Source organism: Octopus bimaculoides, chromosome 2, assembly GCF_046866305.1.
Source record: "Octopus bimaculoides isolate indiv1 chromosome 2, ASM4686630v1, whole genome shotgun sequence".
Lineage (NCBI taxonomy): Eukaryota > Metazoa > Mollusca > Cephalopoda > Octopoda > Octopodidae > Octopus > Octopus bimaculoides.
In genome coordinates, this window is record NC_142929.1 from 61,892,721 (window position 1) to 61,913,338 (window position 20,618).

Consider the following 20,618-nt stretch of genomic DNA (forward strand, 5'->3'; position numbering starts at 1 on the left):
GATGGAATGGTCACAATTGGAATGCTTTTGATCAAAGATAGACCAGAGGTTAAACAACACTAAGACAAGACAGTCAGAGTGAGGGAGTGAGCAATACATACAAGATGTTTCATTCAAGCTAAAAAGGTGAATAGCAGCCTACTTTTACTCAATACCATCATGATTCTGAGTCAAATAAAGTATTAATAACAAACTAAACAGAACTTAATGGTTTTGTGAGTTTATTTCAAATAAAATACCCTGCCTCTGCATTTCAATTAATTTCAAAACAATCAAGTATTTTGAGGGATTTAGTAAAATAAGTAACTTGTTTACCACTATGCTGGTGAAGAACATAATAAAACATAATTAGATAAAATTATGATGTATGATTTTAACCTGCATGTAAACATTTAAACTGGAGGTGTTATATAATGGAATCGGAGCAGTTTCAGATGAGTTGGTATCAAATTTATAAAAGATGATCCAATCATTCTGATAGCCTGACCACATACACACACACACACACGCACACACATGCACGCATGCATCTTATCTCAATAATGGCAAGGAAGATTTTAAAGTATGTTGATTTTGTTGGTATTACATTCTCACACCAATTTTTCAAGAATACAACAGCTTAGATTTTTAGTATTTCAGTGGCCCACCATTCTACTAACTAATCAATAACAAAGAAAATATGGATCTTTATACTTTTTATCTTCTTTCAATCAGAATCCTTTCAATAGTACAGCAATCTTTCTCTCCAAATATACATACATATATTTTTTCAAGTAACAATAAACTATAACTGAACAAGGAACAATGTCTAGTTAGTGTTCATTCTTTATAAAAATACATATTCTTTTTTTTGGGGTTTTGCTTTTTTTTTTGTTGCCTCTAGATTACTAAATACAACTGAATAAAAATTTGGCTATAGTAATTTTTAAAGAATCCCAGCATTCGTAAGCCCTTGACACCCCAAAAATGCTAAGCTGGTAATTGGAAGTATTCACTTTCTTATAGAATTTCTTTATTTAGCAATTTCTATGAATGGTTAACATTTGCATGGCCTCCAATTTTAGAGAATGGCATGTTGAAAAATAAGTTTCAGATATTTTGCTGATAAAGGCCTGAGTGTTTAGCCCTTAGTCATATCTGTCGCAATGTGGCTAAAGTTATTATGAATTCCATGCAAAATGATTCAAATAGTGCCAAGTGACTTGGCATTGGTTTTGATCATTTTGAATTCACGGAGCAGACACCACTATGAAAGCACCAACTTAAGTCAAATCTAAGAAGCTAAGAATTAGTTGATATAGAAAATTACAAATTACAGTCACGTTAATCTTTCTTTCTAGCTTTATTCTATTTTATTTTTCAGTTGGACTACTCAGTTAAAACTCCCAACTGTTATTCATCAACAAATTAAATTCTCTATGTTGCCAAATTTCTTTCTGAGATGCTTCCAAGTCTTTCACCCATCACTGATGTTTCATGAAACAAAAGAATTGTCTTTTCTACAAAAGTTACAACAAAAAAAAAAATTAATCTTTTCTTATTCATAAGGTTTAAAAGACAAAAGTGATGTAAATGTGACTTCAGTTTCACTAGAATAGAATTAGTAGATACAGATATTAAGATGCAGGTTCAAATTTTTAAAAATTACAGGCGGTGACTCCCAACAAGGCCATAGGTAACCAGCAATAAAACTGGCCTCATGTCACCATTTAGTTTGATTGGAATTACAAACAATAAAATAAAATAAAGATAAAGGGGAAAAAATCTCATGAAAAGCTGCCCTAAAAACCATAAAACAACCAACTCACGGTTTAAAAGAATTAAGATTATATTTATCAGAGAAACACAAAGGAAGAGAATTCCACAAGACAGACATTCAAGAAATATAAAAAACAATCTATTAGAATAGAATCACTTCATACAGAGGGGACAACAACAATGTAACGATGAAAATTAGTAGAAAAATAAGTCATTTCATTAATAACATTAAGAATAAGAACAGGAGAAGAAAATTTAGTAGGACAATAATCATGGAAATATATTTTTAGAAGAGAGATAAAACAAAAACAATGTTCCAAAAGTAAGAGAGGAGTTAAAACTTAGCTGCCAAAACAGAACTAATACTGTAAGAAACTTACTTCTGAACTTAATCAAGAGATAGAACACAAGTAGAGGTATCGGTTCAGATGTGGCAACAGTATTCCCTACAAGGGTGAATAAGAGACTTATAAAGTTGAAGAATACATTTTAGAGGAATGAGCTTCATAGAGAGAACCAACCTTTATAGTGAATAATTTAGCAATACATCTAATATGATCATTCCAAGTATGATCTTTAGAAAAAGTTGAACTGATTAGAAGACAGTATTTGATGTAGAAATAAAAATATGATCAGAGTTATTATATTGATTAATGGAAAGAAGTTTAGTTTTTGCAGAGTAGAAAGAAACCAACCACTGAGGACTGCAATCAATCACCAAACGCAAATCAAGCTCAAGAGAGTTAACCATTTTAACCCAATCAAACAAATTAGTCTCCTAATTCAAACAAAAATACAATGAAGAGTCACCAGCAGAGATAGCAGAGTTAGACATTATATCATCTGGAAGATCATTGATAAAAAATCAGAACAAGATCAGAGCAAGAAAAGAATCTTAACAAATACCAAATAAAATAGAGTAAGTCAAAGAATGTTGGCTATTTAATCCTTCAGTATTTGGATGACTCTTTCAAATGTAATGCTTATTTATTAACATTGTTCTGCATTATTCATGCATTATCTTGTAGGTTTGAGATTTTGATGATGTGCTTGTTTATTTTTAGAATGATATTGTAGGGCTGGTGTGAGAGGCCATATCTGGTTAGTGTGAATGGAAAACAGGTAGAATATTTGAACCAGATATGGTTGGTTTATGTACTAAAGGTTAAAAGGACTTTTAATGCTCTACTCGTCTCAAAAAGATTTAAGAATCCTAAGGATGCTTTCAGGAATAATTATACATAGGTGCAGGCATGGCTGTTTGGTAAAAAGTGGATTTGGTAGACGGTAACTGAAAGAAGCCTGTTGTGTGTGTATATTATATATATATATATATATATATATATATATATACACACACACACACACATATATATATAGATATATAGGCGCGGGAGTGGCTGTGTGGTAAGTAGCTTGCTTACCAACCACATGGTTCTGGGTTCAGTCCCACTGCGTGGCACCTTGGGCAAGTGTCTTCTACTATAGCCTCGGGCCGACCAAAGCCTTGTGAGTGGATTTGGTAGACGGAAACTGAAAGAAGCCCGTCGTATATATGTATATATATGTATATGTATGTGTGTGTATATGTTTGTGTGTCTGTGTTTGTCCCCCCAACATCACTTGACAACCGATGCTGGTGTGTTTACGTCCCCATAACTTAGCAGTTCGGCAAAAAGAGACCGATAGAATAAGTACTAGGCTTCCAAAGAATAAGTCCTGGAGTCGATTTTCCCGACTAAAGGCGGTGCTCCAGCATGGCCACAGTCAAATGACTGAAACAAATAAAAGAGTAAAAGAGTAAAAGAGTAAAAGAGATATGTATACATATATATATATATATATATATATATATATATATATATATATATATATATGTATACATATATATTGTATATATATTATATATATATACACATATATATTATATATATATTCTATATATATATATATATATATATATATATATATATATATATATATATATGCTCCGTTGGATGTGTAATGTCAATGTGAATACCCGTCAGAGTGTAAGTATCTTGAGAGAAAAGCTGAACATTAGAAGCATCAGTTGTGGCATGCAAGAGAGACGATTGCGCTGGTATGGACATGTGGTGAGAATGGAGGAGGATAGCTGCGTGAAAAAGTGCCACACCCTAACAGTTGGGGGAACCCGTGGAAGAGGTAGGCCCAGGAAGACCTGGGCTGAGGTGGTGAGGCAAGACCTTCGTACATTGGGCCTCACCGAGGCGATGACTACTGACCGAGACCTTTGGAAATGTGCTGTGCGTGAGAAGACCCGGCAAGCCAAGTAAGATCGTTGCCAGTGCCCCTGGACTGGTTCTTGTGCGGGTGGCACATGAGATGCACCATTTTGAGCGTGGCCGTTGCCAGTACCGCCTGACTGGCTCCTGTAGGATTTTCGAGCGAGATCGTTGCCAGTGCCCCTGGACTGGCTTGTGCGGGTGGCACATAAAAGACACCATTTCGAGCGTGGCCGTTTTCGTGCGGGTGACACGTAAAAGCACCCACTACACTCTCTGAGTGGTTGGCGTTAGGAAGGGCATCCAGCGGTAGAAACTCTGCCAAATCAGACTGGAGCCTGGTGTTGCCATCCGGTTTCACCAGTCCTCAGTCAAATCGTCCAACCCATGCTAGCATGGAAAGCGGACGTTAAACGATGATGATGATGATTATACATATATATACATATATATATATACACATATGAATTACATATATATATTATATATATATATATATATACATATACATTATATATATATATATATATATTATACATATATATACATATATATATCTACACTCTCGGGGTGGTTGGCGTTAGGAAGGGCATCCAGCTGTAGAAACTCTGCCAAATCAGATTGGAGCCTGGTGTCGCCTCCTGGTCCACCAGTCCTCAGTCAAATCGTCCAACCCATGCTAGCATGGAAAGCGGACGTTAAACAACGATGATGATGATGATGATGATGATGATGATACATATATATATATATTATAAATATATACACATATATTTAATTCTATATATATTATTATATATATTATATATATATTATTATATATATACATATATATTCTATATGAATATATATATTTATTTTATATGTATATATATATTTATTCAATATGTATATATACATAAATATAATATATAATATATATGTATTCATCATCATCATCACCGTTTAACGTCCGCTTTCCATGCTAGCATGGGTTGGACGATTTGACTGAGGACTGGCGAACCAGATGGCTTCACTAGGCTCCAATCTGATCTGGCAGATGCCCTTCCTAATGCCAACCACTCCGAAAGTGTAGTGGGTGCTTTTACGTGCCACCAGCACGAGGGCCAGTCACACAGTACTGGCAACGGCCACTCTCAAAATGGTGTTTTTTATGTGCCACCTGCACAGGAGCCAGTCCAGCGGCACTGGCAATGACCTCACTCGAATGTTTTTCCCATGCCACCAGCACAAGTGCCAGTAAGACGACACTGGTAACGATCACCCTCAAATGGTGCTATTTATGTGCCACTGGCACGGAAGCCACACAACTGCTTTGGCAATGATCATGCACAGACGGTGTCGTTAGCGCTCCAATGGCACAGGTGCCAGTCATCGAGTTTTGTTCAATTACGATTTCGATTTCACTTGCTCCAACAGGTCTTCACAAGCAGAGTTTAGCATCCAATGAAGGAAAGGTACGCATAAGTAGGCTGGCTACACCCCTGGTAAAGGCCACAGATTATGGTCTCACTTGGCTTGCCTGGTTTTCTCACGCACAGCATATTTCCAAAAGTCTTGGTCACTAGTCATTGCCTTGGTGAGGCCTAATGTTCAAAGGTCATGCTTCACCACCTCATCCCAGGTTTTCCTGAGTCTACCTCTTCTACAGGTTCCCTCAACCGCTAGGGTTTGGCGCTTTTTCACACAGCTATCCTCATCCATTCTCGCCACATGACCATACCAGAGCAATCATCTCTCTTGCACAATACAGCTGATGCTTCTTAGGTCCAACTTTTCTCTCAAGGTACTTACACCAATATTAGTGTGTTTACATCCCTGTAACTTAGTGGTTCTTTGAAAGAGACTAATAAGCCCTAGGCTTACAAAGAACAAGTCCTGGGGTCAATTTATTTGACTAAAAGGTAATGCTCCAGCATGGCTGCAGTCAAATGACTGAAACAAGTAAAATAATGATTTGAGAAGATTAGCATGTCAAACTCAAATGATTTTGATGTCAGAGACAACACTTGCTTCTTCCCAATTATCATCTAAAACACAACAGAACTACTCACTTAATCATAAAATCAGCAGTGCTGTTTGACGTATGGTAACTATATTGTTTGACAGAAAACAGACTGTGTGATTCAAGGTGCAAGACTCAAAAACCTAACTGTAAAAAGAAGGCTGATTAGGAGGTAATTACAAAGATCAGAATGTTTGTTCACAGGAATTTTTGTAAACAAGAATAACATAGGCTAATTTCTAGCAGACTGAAAAAGATGACTCAGCTGAATACTTGCTGAAAAATTTTAAATAGAACAGAAGAAAGTTCAGCAGAGCACTTTTGCAAGACATTAGCAAGAATGTCATCGGGACAAGAAGCTGTCTAAGTGTTGACGGAAAGTCAAAGAACATGATCAAATGAATATCAAGGGTAGAACTACAGGAAAACAACTGAATAAGCAGTTCTTTATTTCAAAAGAAATTTGTACCTTATAGCCATTGAAAAAAAGAGGAGGGTAGATTTACCAATATTTAATACACTACTATAGATTTTGCAACAATTCCAAGAACCCAGTTTTTGAAACATGAGATTTAGTCCATACCAACTGCTAAATTCAGCACCTGCAAGAGCCTTCTTGTAGTGCTTTCTGACCAATGAGAAAATATGTTTGTTTTCTAAAGATCTGTTAAAATTTCAATCATTACAAAATTACTTTTTTATTCCCTAATTCTGATAAAGAATGGAAAGTAATTGAAATATATGACGTCTGACATGAAATAGATTCTAGTGATAAGAATCGGTTTACTTTTTTGTCTTCACAGTAACACTGCAGAAAAAAAAAACAAAAAGAATGCTCTTTTGGAAACCAGAAAACTTAACTGAAACTCTTTTGCATCAGTCAATCACCTGCAACAAATGAAACTAAACTAATCAATAAACTAATAAAAGATCCTTTAGATTTTTACTCAACTCACTAGTAATCAAATCTTCAAGTTACACTCTGACAAAGGAAAAATAACCACATGATAGTTATTAACAAGCATTAGTATGATGCACAGTTAACAAATCCACTTCACAACCATGTGGTTTGGGGTTTAGTCACATTACATGATGCCATGGCCATGTCTTCTACAATGAACTCAAGCTGATCACTGCCTTATGAGTGAAATTTAGCAGATAGAAACTGTGTGGAAGCCTATCATGTATGAGTGCATGCATGCACATGTGTGCATGCACATGTGTGTGTGTGTGCACATGTGTGTATATGTTTGTCTTCACATGTTTTTGCATTCACACTATTTGGGAAAATGGTGACATCCATACAACAGTGGTTCAACTCACAAACCTCAGACAAATAGCAAGTACCTTACTTGAAAACCAAGTAAGAGTTGATGGCAAGAATGGCATCTGGATAGGGAATACTACCTCACTAAGTCTCATTCAATTCACGCCAGCATGAAAAAAGAAGATGCAAAATCAATGACAATGATGATGATGAATATGAGTATAACACTAGTGATGATGAAGTTGGTATTGATAGCTGTGATACAAGTAGTCACATGTAGAATATCTTTGATCATAAGTCTGCTCAGTCAGAATTGATAGAAACTAAATAACAAGTGAACTGACCTCTCACAGTTAACTGTATTCCCAAATCTAAGAGGATTTCTGAAGGCTATGAGTGACGCTTTACCTCTTTAGATTAATTCATAAAACATTGTTGAATAATTACTAACACCTGCAGATGTAGAACAGTTCCCCTCCACCACAACCACCACCAATTCACTTCCTCTTAATTCTGCATATTACTTTAAACCCAATAAATTTCCTCAAAATGTTTTCCTATCATGTGATCCAGTAGCAGTTTGAAGAACAGCTCAGCCAGCTTAATTCTTTTTCAGCATTTGAAATTGTTCCTCTTGCTCTATAGTTATGGGCCTGTCCCTTTTCCGGGTAGAAAAAGCATAGAAATAGATAAAGACAAAGAAATACAAAATACAAAAGCTGAATATTAATTTACAAAACACTTTTTATTATGCAGTCAGCTGTTTCAGTTTAAAAGATATCAGTTGCTTTTGAGCCACACTGGACCAGACAATAACAATAATAATAATGATGATGATGCTAATAATAATAATAATAATAATACAGTGGCAGCAGCAAACTGATAATTTTATGATGACAACAGCCTATTGAAATGGTTCAATAGAATGGCAATAACCAATCAGAACATTTGATCTGACAACAGTAGATGCTGGAAATCTCTAATGGAACCATGAGCATTCAATAAAACCGAAGCAGACAATTGATGAGGCAGGATATCGCCAAAGTCAATTAAGGACATCAAATACGATGGCAAAAGCTAATTAACGATGTTAAATGTGATAACAAAAGCTAATTGGTGATACATGATAGCAACCATAAATTGGTGATATCAAATATGGAGTTAAAAGTCAAGACACCATGTTAAATATGGTAGCAACAGCCATTTTATGATATTAAGTATGACAATCAATTATATTAAGCATGAGGTGTGTGTGGAGGAGGGAGGGAAGAAAGAAGGGTGAAGGTGGGAAGTGGGATGAGGTAGGGAGGGTGGACTAGCAGACAGACAGGCAGACAGACAAGCAGGCCAATTAATGATGTTGAAGATGATTTGAACAGCAAATGAGTGATGATGTTAAATGCATCTTCCACTGAACCAGTTTAGTATATGCTAAATGTGATGGCAAGAGAGAAAGTGACATGACTAAATATGGCAGAAAATAGTGATATCAAATGTTGATATTTACCAGCTGTTTGTTAACAAGGAATATATTAATTAATGGTGCCAAATACTACAGCAATTTCTGATGCTAATCATATGCTAAGTTAAAAGAAACAATTCATTTTGTTTGTTTATTTGTTTTTAATTATTAAAATATGCACAAATAAAAATAAGAAATATACTAACACATAAAAAAACATGTTACCAACATATTTTCTTTTGTATTTTTTACTGATTACAACAATTAGGCTGCACCCATGTCGGGATACTAGCTTCAAAGAATTTTAATGATCCTAATAAACTATCTACTACATATTTTGTAATAATTTATCAAATAGCTCAGTCTTACAAAGAGATGTAACTCAACAGACTAAACACCACTAGGTATTTGTTTTCTATACACTAATTTATAGTCCTTCGCCTCACACACACACATACATATATACATACACAGGTGCTGGCATGGCTGTGTGGTAAGAAGTTTGCTTACCATCCACATAGCTCAGGTTCAGTCTAATATCATTTATGTAGCTTTATATGATATATATATCATCGTCATCATCATCATCATCGTTTAACGTCTGCTTTCCATGCTAGCATGGGTTGGACAATTTGACTGAGGACTGGTAGACCAGGAGGCGACACCAGGCTCCAATCTGATTTGGCAGAGTTTCTACAGCTGGATGCCCTTCCTAACGCCAACCACTCCGAGAGTGTAGTGGGTGTTTTACGTGTCACCGGCACGAGGGCCAGTCAGGTGGTACTGGCGACAGCCATGTTCGAAATGGTGTATTATATATATATATATACACATACATATCATCATCGACGTTTAATATCTGCTTTCCAGATGGTTTAATTGAGGGTTGGCAAGCCAGAAGGCTGCACTAGGTTCCAATCTGATCTAGCAAAGTTTCTATAGCTGGATGCCCTTCCTAACGCCAACCACACTGAGAGTGTAGTGGGTGCTTTTTACGTGCCACCAGCACTAGGGCCAGTCAGGCAGTACTGACATCAACCATGCTTGAATGGTGCTTTTTACATGCTACTGGCATGGGAGCCAGTCAGGTGGCACTGGCAACGACCACGCTTGAATGGTGCTTTTTACATGTCACCGACACAGGAGCCAGTCAGCCGGCACTGGCATCAACTACACTCGAATGGTGCTGTTTACGTGCCACTGGCACAGGAGCTAGTCAGGCAGCACTGGCAACAATCACACTCAGCCAAGCATGGTGAATGTGTGTGTATATATATATATATATCATCATCATCATTATCGTTTAACGTCCGCTTTCCATGCTAGCATGGGTTGGACGATTTGACTGAGGACTGGTGAAACCGGATGGCAACACCAGGCTCCAGTCTGATTTGGCAGAGTTTCTACAGCTGGATGCCCTTCCTAACACCAACCACTCAGAGAGTGTAGTGGGTGCTTTTACGTGTCACCCGCACGAAAACGGCCACGCTCGAAATGGTGTCTTTTATGTGCCACCCGCACAAGCCAGTCCAGGGACACTGGCAACGATCTCGCTCGAAAATCCTACAGGAGCCAATATATATATATATATATATATATATATATATATATAGCGGTCAAGCATGGCAAATATATATATATATATATATATATATATATATATATATATATATCACACAGACAAATAAATATATTTATGTATGTAGTGTGTGTGTGTGTGCGTGTCTGTGTGAAAGCACATACAATATGTTCAATAAACACATATTACATCTCCCTATGAAAATACAGTCTATTGATCAACCACAAATACTTCATCAGCTAGAAGGGAGGATCAATCCAATTGGTTTTGTTTCATTAAAGATTCATCAGAGATTGTTCACATCCCCTTCTACCAATTCAAGTTTAAATAAATATTAGATCTTTATATAAAAAACATAAGCAAACTTCTACGAGAGGAAAAGTAATTTTGTTATTGGTACTTTTTTTATTTGTTGGAACTTTTTGTTCTAAAATCCCAGCTGTCAATGTTCTAATGTCATGTACATTTGTTTTTACTCTAGTTATAGTTTGTCTACATTACCTATAAGAAGGTATATGGCAGACAGAAACTGAAAGAAGCCTATTGTATGCGTGTGTGTATAGCAGACAAGCATGGTGAATGTGTGGGCGTGTGTTCCCTCCATTCCTCACCCTCTCTTACTATCCTATACATATCTCTCTCCACCCCTACACATTCAATAATACTATAAAAAGAGACAGCCTCTGAAAGTGAAATCAAAATTTGAAAACCCTACAAGGCTAGGTGAAAGCACTAATTTATAAAACATGTGACATATTAATAAAAATCTGTAAATGTACAACCATCCAGACATCTGAGTGCCTGATTATTTTTTCTAATATATAATTCCTGTACATCACCTCCAAACCTTCCAATATATATATATATATATATATATATATATATATATATATATATATATATCATGCAGACAAGAAAGTAATATTTCGAAAGCAGTATAACCGTGAAAACAGCAGAAAGATTGGGCATTTTACCTTTGTATATATATATATATATATATATATATATATATATATCATCATCATCATCATTTAATGTCCGTTTTCTTCACTGGCATGGGTTGGATGGTTTGACAGAAGCTGGCCAACTGAAGAGCTGCCCGAGCTCCATGTCTGTTTTGGCATACCAACCACTTTGTAGAGTGTACTGGGTGCTTTTACACAGCACTGGTTTGGGTGCCTTTTACGTGGCACCAGCACCCACGAGCCTACAAGTGGAGGAGGAGGAGGAGGAGGAGGAGACAATGTTGGTGGTAATGATCAGCATCATCATATATTCCTCTTCCAAACTTTAGTAGATAGGTTTCTTCAATGAAAGACAGAACCAGTTGAGGTTGATCCCCACTTGAGGCTGGCAAGGCTCTTGTGCATTAATCATGAGTTCTATTTTCACAGCAACAATAAATATTAAAGACTTTGTTGTATATGAATTGTGCATTCATACTTACTGATAACCACAATGTACTGGTACTTTTGTTATTAAATCCTGTTCATCAACTAGTATATACCATTATAAGTGAAGGGAAGAACACAGTCAATAATGAGTGGAATATTTATCCCTACTTGAACATGAATGTTGTGGTAGAAGAAACTACACTGCAGTAGATACCAAAAGAGAAACTCTCATATTGGCTGCTTGTGCAAAATGAATTTTTGTTTACATCGCTAGCAAGGAGATAAATCCCTGCCATCTCCAGCACCAATGCCACCAGACCGTGTGATTTCTACCTTCCTTTGTCTTGTCAATGAAGGACACTCAATCACTAGAAAAAGCAACAACACATCTCCCTGCCAGCAATATAGAAAATAACAGTGCTAGAACAGGTGCTGATGTCACAAATAGCCAGTAAGCCTGTTAAAAAATATATATATTAGTGACAGTGGTAGTATTTAATACTTCTGTTGCTAATATATATTCATTAATGTATGTTAATACCTCTCAATATTAATGCCTCCCAGGATTAATTCTGCCTCTCTCGCTAATATATACATTCAATAATGTAATCCGAAATTTACACAATGCCTGAATAAAAGACAGGATAGTCATGGCTGGAATGTTTTGATCATAGATTTGCTGGATGAAAGCAAACCTAAAGTTCTCCATCTGTAAATTTCAAAGAATTAAAAAGAAAAAAGAGACTGCATGCTTACATACAAATACATATTTTGAAAAAAATCATCAAAAAATTACAAAGAACTGATACACAGGATGTAAGTTCGAACTTTGCTATTCTTATTATGTTGTACCATTGGACAACTATATTTCTCTACATTAACCTCAGTTTGCCTGAATCATGATAGACAATTTTGGTTCATAATAGAGTTGTAGTAATCTAACTACAAGGCATGCTGGTATAAATCCATGCAGGTTTCCAATTTTGAAAGTTATACCAGCCTTCCCAAAAGAGGCAAATGGACGTAAAACAAAAAAAAAATTTAGAGAGAAATGGGGTGGGGTTAGCACTTGCAAGAAATAACATTTACTAACCTTGTTTCAATGTCTTCTGCTTGGTATCTATTGAGGGTTCAGTCTGTAATTAGAAGAGTAATATTTTTTACATAGGATTCTTTCTTTGTAATAACTGGCTTAAATTGCCAGAAATTGCAGTCAATCTATCTCAAATCACACCCTATCAACTTTAAAAAAAAGAGATGATGTATTGGATAATATGACCCTGAGTGAAAAGTATGCGGGGAAAAAAAGATGAAGGTGAATCACCACTAGAATGCATTTGATCATGGATCTATTTAATCAAGGCTGACCTTGGGCTAAACAACATGTATAATAGACAAGTGTCTAGTGTGCCAGGAAATGCTATAGATGATTATATTAACTCAGATAGGAGAATTATTTCTAGAGAGATGAATAAAACTTGGACATATCATGATAGCAAATTAGAAAAAATCACGGAACTACAAAAATTAAAATAAAACTTCAACTATAATGTTCTTTCTCAACCAACATAAATAAATATGACTCGGTCTATAATTCTTATTATTTATAACCCTTGCAGCCCTAAAACTTATTTCCCAATTTTAATTTTCCTGAACACCAACCAGATCTGTGCTTGCTCTTAAAGGACAATTAAATCAATCAAATGGCCAGCTATTTTTTGTGCTAGAAAGATAACAGAGGTAATCACTTGAAGAAAATATGTAATTTCCTTGTGTATTGAGATTCAGATGCTTTTTTGTCGAGGCAGATTTTCTACAGTTGGATGCCCTTCCTGTCACCAACCCTCACCTATCTTCAACTAAGGGCATATTTCAAGACGTTTTCACAGAAAACTGGAAATGAAAGATATCATTTGCATGAGGGTAACTTTCGTTTACAAATATTACACAATGTCAAGGTTTGTGGACAGTAACATACACATATACATACATATAACTGAATCACTACCAAGAATAGAGAAGAAATTTCAGGTATGAAAGCAAGGCCTAGAATCAAAGGGCCTTAGAGTTAATTTAGCAAAAGCCAAAGTCTTAGTAAGTAGGAAAGCAGACAAATCACAAATTCCTTCAGATAGATGGTCCTGCTTGATCTGTGGGAAAGGCGTAGGTTGAAACTCCATAAGATGTGCCCAGTGCAAGCTATGGACATATAAGAGGTATAGCAATATCAGAGGAAGATTAACTGGGAAAATAGATTTTGTGTGGAAGGTGCACAGGCACAATAAACATTGAAAATGTACAGAAAATAGAACACCATCAACTGCCAGCAGGGTAAGTTAGAGGTAGTCGATAACTTCTATTATTTAGGTGACCAAGTAAGTAGTAGAAGTTGATGTTGAGATCGTAGCTGCAAGAATAAGAATAGGTTGGGCAAAGTTCAGAGAGCTCCTACCCCTGTTGGCAACAAAGGGCCTCTCCCTCAAACTGAAAGGCAAATTGTAGGATGCCTATGTGTGAACAGCTATGCTACACGGCAGTGAAACATGGGCTCTGACTGCCAAGGACATGTGCAAGCTTGAAAGAAATGAAGCTGGTATGCTTTGCTGGATGTGCAATGTCAGTGTGCATATATGACAGGGTGTAAGCATCTTGAAAGAAAAGTCGGGCATGAGGCATCAGTTGTAGTGTGCAAGAGAGACGACTGCATTGGTATGGTCATGTGATGCATATGGGCGAGGGCAGCTGTTTAAAGAAGTGCTGATCTCTAACTGTGGAGGGAACTTATGGTAGAGGTCGACCCAGGAAGACATGGGACGAGGTGGTGAAGCATGATCTTCAAACACTGAGCCTCACTGAAGCAATGACTAGTGACCAAGCCCTTTGGCGATAAGCCGTGCTTGAGAAGACCCGTCAAGCCAAGTGAAATCATAGTTGGGACTTATGCTGGCATCATGTAACCGGTACCCATACTAGAGGCATGTAAAAACACCATTTAAGCATTGGGCCTCATGGAGGCAATGTGGCCGATGTTGGTGTCATGTAACTGGCACCTATGCTAATGGCACATAAAAAGCATCATTTGAGCGCTGGGCCTCAGAGAGGCAATGTGGCCGATGCCTGTGTCATGTAACTGGCACCTGTGCTGGTGTCACATAACTGGCACCTAGGCTGGTAGCACATAAAAAGCATCATTCAAGCATTGAGCCTTGCAAAAGCAATGTAGCTGCTGTCAGTGTCACATACCTGGCACCTGTGCTGGTGACATGTAAAATATACCATTCAAGCATTGGCTCTCACAGGGCGATGTGGCCAATGACAGTGTCACGCAACTGGCACCTATGCCTGTGGCACATAAAATGCACTATTCAAGCATTGGGCCTCATGGAGGCAATGTGGCCAATGCTGATGTTATGTAACTCGCACCCGTGCCAATGGCATGTAAAAGCACTCATTACACTCTCAGAGTGGTTGGCATTAAGATGGGCATCTAGCTGTAGAAACCATGCCAAATCAGACTGGAGTCTAGTGCAGCCCCTCAACTTACCAGCCCTGGTCAAACCATCCAACCCATGCCAGCATAGACAACAGACGTTAAATAATGATGACGATGATATGTACATATATATATTTATATGTGTGTATGTGTGTGTGTACACACACCTATGTATATGTACACATATATATAAACATAAACCCACACATACACATTTATATACAGTCTTTTCATTCTCTCTCTGTTTATTTCCTCATGTTCCTTTCTGTTGAAGAGTGTAGGCTAGAAATGTAAAAGATTTCTCACTTTCCCAAGTGTTAAACTAATACACTTGTTTGTTGTTTATACACCCGTCTTTGTCTTTTGCTTTTCTGTAAATTTCAACTATATATATATATATATATATATATATATATATATATATATATATACCGGAGTGGTTGGCGTTAGGAAGGGCATCCAGCTGTAGAAACTCTGCCAAATCAGATCGGAGCTTGGTGTCGCCTCCTGGTTCACCAGTCTTCAGTCAAATCGTCCAACCCATGCTAGCATGGAAAGCAGACGTTAAACGACGATGATGATGATGATGATGATGATGATGATGATGATGATATATACATACATATATATATATATATATATATATATATATATATATATATATATGAAGGCTTCTTTTCAGCTTCTATCAACCAAATCCACCAAGGTTTTGGTCACTCTGGGACTATAGTAGAAGACTTGCCTAAGATGCCACACAGTAAGATGGAACCCAGAAACATGTGCTTGGGAAGAAATATGTGCTTATCCCAGTCATACCTGCACTCATATTTGTAAAAATCATTCTATGTTCTTGTGAAGAAGTACCAACAGCCTCAATCTAAAAAGGATTAATAGGAGGATGAGTTTATGGTAAGATATATTTTCAGGGAAAATATTGTTACTTAAACAATCATCATTATCAATTAGTGCCCATCTTCCATGCTGGCATGGGTTAGACAGTTTGACTGCAACTTGTAAACCAGAGGGCTGTACCAGGCTCCAGTCTGATTTGGCTCAGTGTCTACGGCTGGATTCCCTTCCTAACACCAACCACTCCAACAGTGTAGTGGGTGCCTTTTACATGTCACCAGCACAGGTGCCTTTTACGTGTCACAATACAATAACAATAAATTCCTAGACTGAATTTTAAATATGTTGTGTGAAATTCATATGATTAAAGATAATGGCTGCAGAATAAAACTGATATGACTAAAGTTTGGGAGAAAAAAAAACTGATGTGAATGAAAGGGAAAACTGATTTGGTTGAAGTGTAAGACTAATGTGAGTGAATGATAAAAAAAAAATCAGTAAAACTGGAATAATTAAAGTATAAACATTGATATGGCCAAAGAGTAGAACTGATACTGCTGAAAGGCAGGAATTTATAAAACTCAAATTATATAATCTGATATAATTGATCTTGCCTTTGCAGGTTTCTCTCTCTCTCTTGCACTGTCAATTGTCAGTTTTTATCAGAAAAGGAATGACTGCCACAACTTTAGTTTTGCATGCATGCATACATGCACACATGCACACATACACACACATCATCATCATCACCATCATTTAACATCCATGTTCTATGCTGGCATGGGCTGGACAGATTGACAAGGTTCCAATGAATCAAGAACTGAATCAAACTCCAGTGTCTGCTTTGGCATGGTTTTTACAGTTGGTTGCTCTTGGTTTGTGTTTGCTACCTTGGAATCCTCTGTTTAGTAGGTTAATCCACTATTCAGGAAGAGCTATTCTAAGAGCGCATTCTGCCTCATCTTCGAAACGCCTAGTTTAGAATAGAGGCAACTGATGAAGGAAAAGTTCCATGTGGCTCGTCTGTTTTCCTATGTGTTCATTCTGTTGTCTGTAAACAAAGCCCGTTTTTGTGCTTTATGTTCCCATTCCTTTTTCTGACGTCCTGTACCCAGATATGCATCTATATATACATGTAGATGTAGGTATGTACATATATGTATGTATACATGCATATGCTCATATATCATTTGTATTCATCATCATCATCATCATCGTTTAACGTCCGCTTTCCATGCTAGCATGGGTTGGACGATTTGACTGAGGACTGGTGAAACCGGATGGCAACACCAGGCTCCAGTCTAATTTGGCAGAGTTTCTACAGCTGGATGCCCTTCCTAACGCCAACCACTCAGAGAGTGTAGTGGGTGCTTTTACGTGTCACCCGCACGAAAACGGCCATGCTCAAAATGGTGTCTTTTATGTGCCACCCGCACAAGCCAGTCCAGGGGCACTGGCAACGATCTCGCTCGAAAATCCTACAGGAGCCAGTCAGGCGGTACTGGCAACGGCCACGCTCAAAATGTTGCATCTCATGTGCCACCCGCACAAGAACCAGTCCAGGGGCACTGGCAACGATCTTACTTGGCTTGCCGGGTCTTCTCACGCACAGCACATTTCCAAAGGTCTCGGTCAGTAGTCATCGCCTCGGTGAGGCCCAATGTACGAAGGTCTTGCCTCACCACCTCAGCCCAGGTCTTCCTGGGCCTACCTCTTCCACGGGTTCCCTCAACTGTTAGGGTGTGGCACTTTTTCACTCAGCTATCCTCCTCCATTCTCACCACATGTCCATACCAGCGCAATCGTCTCTCTTGCACGCCACAACTGATGCTTCTAATGTTCAGCTTTTCTCTCAAGATACTTACACTCTGACGGGTATTCACATTGACATTACACATCCAACGGAGCATACTGGCTTCATTCCTTGCGAGCTTACGTATGTCCTCAGCAGTTACAGCCCATGTTTCACTGCCATGTAGCATGGTTGTTCGTACGCATGCGTCATACAGTCTGCCTTTTACTCTGAGTGAGAGTCCCTTTGTCGCCAGCAGGGGTAAGAGCTCTCTAAACTTTGCCCAGGCTATTCTTATTCTAGCAGCTACACTTTCAGCGCACCCACCCCCACTACTAACTTGGTCGCCCAGATAGCGGAAGCTATCGACTACCTCTAGTTTTTCACCCTGGAATGAGATAGAAGTTGTTTCCTGTTTGTTTGCAGTCTTTATTGCACCTGAACATCTGCCACAAACAAAAACTAACTTGCTAGTTAACCTGCCTTTGATGTTGCTGCACCTCTTATGTGTCCATAGCTTGCACCGGGTACATCTTATAGAGTTACTACCTACTCCTTTTCTACATACTGAGCAGGGCCATCTACCTGAAGGGGTTTGTGTTTTATCTACCTTCCTACTTATTAAGATTTTGGTTTTAGCTAGGTTGACTCTAAGGCCCTTCAATTCTAGACCTTGCTTCCACACCTGAAACTTCTCCTCTAGTTCTGATAGTGACTCCGCAATTAGGGCAAGGTCATCAGCATAGAGGAGCTCCCAGGGGCAACCTGTCTTGAACTCCTCTGTGATTGCCTGGAGGACTATGGTAAATAAGAGGGGGCTGAGGACGGAACCTTGGTGGACCCCTACCTCTACCCGGAATTCATTGCTGTACTCATTTCCAACCCTCACCTTACTGGCAGCATCTCTGTACATGGCTCGCACAGCTCTCACTAACCATTCTTCTATCCCAAGTTTCCTCATTGACCACCAGATAAGGGATCGGGGGACCCTGTCAAAGGCTTTCTCCATGTCAACGAAAGCCAGGTACAGAGGTTTATCCTTAGCTAGGTGTTTCTCCTGCAACTGTCTCACTAGAAATAAGGCATCAGTAGTGCTTTTACCTGGCACGAACCCAAACTGCATCTCATCTAAATTGATTCGCTCCCTAATTAGTTGGGCTATGACCCTCTCTGTAACTTTCATAACCTGATCTAACAGCTTGATGCCTCAGTAATTATTTGTATCTAAAGCGTCCCCTTTACCTTTGTAGCAGTTGACTATGATGCTGCTACACCAGTCATTGGGTATGACTCCTTCGTGTATCACCTGGTTCGTAATACGGGTGACTAGGCTATAGCCAACACTGCCAGATATTTTGAGCATCTCTGCAGTGATTCCTGATGGGCCGGGGGCTTTCCCGGTCTTCATACTCTTAATTGCTTTATCTACCCTGGTACTATCAACTCGGATAGCTGGTCCCTCTATTGGGTCGACATACGGCAGGCTCTCTTTCTCCCATTCATTCTCATATATATATATATATATATATATATATATATATATATAGGTTGTAGCTTAGCCTAAGGTCAGCCCTGATCCAGTTGAATTCTCATCAAAGGCATCAATCTTTTTTTTTTCTTTCAGACAGTGTTGTTTAGGACAATATTTTCTAATGTGTCGTTTTCTTCTTGAAACAGTGGAGTGTAAGTAGAAGGTGATTTGACTGCTATTTTATGTAGGTCAAGCGACTTCACATGTTCCCTGGCTGGCTGACTGACATCACAGCAATTTTATGACTGTTAGAAATCATTATCTCCAGAGGATGTAGTTATAAAATAAGTAATTCTTGATAATAAAACAAATATCTGCAGGTAATGCTAGCATAATCTAAAGTTGTTATTTTTTACAGTTTAATCACTGAAACAATTAGAAGCAATCAGAGAACTTAAACTTTGCTGCAGACAGTAAACTAAAATAAAACGAAATATTAAAGCAGTTTACCATTATTTTTATTATTATCATTATTATTATTTTTCATACATAATTTATATTCAACTTTAAGAACATAAAATTTATTTATATTATAATAAATAAACTTTTACTCCATAGGAAGATGGTTCTGGTCTACAGAGACTTGAATTATATAGGATAATTTAAATATCATGCTTCGTTACCAAAAGATACATACATATATATGCATGAACCTACCATGATAATACCAAGTACCAAAAAGATAAGCAAGTAATTGCAATATATTAAAAGAGAGTTTTCAACATATTAGTGATATGCTTTATTAATGGTAACATGAGCAAAATAAACAAGAAATTCTAAAAGCAATATATATATATATATAAATATATATATATATATATATATATATATATATATATATATATATATATATATAGAGAGAGAGAGAGAGAGAGAGAGAGAGAGAGAGAGAGAGAGAGAGAGAGAGAGAGAGAGAGAGAAATATATGTGCATATCGTATATATATGTGCGTATCATATATGTGTGTGAGTGTGCATGCTTGTATATGTGTGTGTGTATGTAATACACACGCACATATACAAGCATGCACACACACACATACACACATAGAATTATAAGCATTAAATCCTTAATCATTTAATAAAGAAGTAATTTGAAATTTACAAGGAAGGAAGGTTGAGATAAAAGATAGACAGACATAGGAAACTGGGCAGATTCCAATCACAAGAGAAAAAAGGAAGCTAAACTACATGGAAATCATTACATGAAGCTATCAGCATTTGT

General features: G+C 37.5%; 1 protein-coding gene across 2 annotated transcripts in view; it reads right to left on the minus strand.

The window, feature by feature from the left end:
- The window catches only part of LOC106869440 (small ribosomal subunit protein bS16m), a 430,651-nt gene that overhangs the window by 334,356 nt on the left and 75,677 nt on the right, over positions 1–20,618 (minus strand). For both annotated transcript variants that reach the window (XM_089346379.1, XM_052977318.2), the window contains exon 2: positions 12,823–12,865. The gene's annotated coding sequence lies outside the window, so the exon portion shown is untranslated. The remainder of the gene's footprint in view (positions 1–12,822; positions 12,866–20,618) is intronic.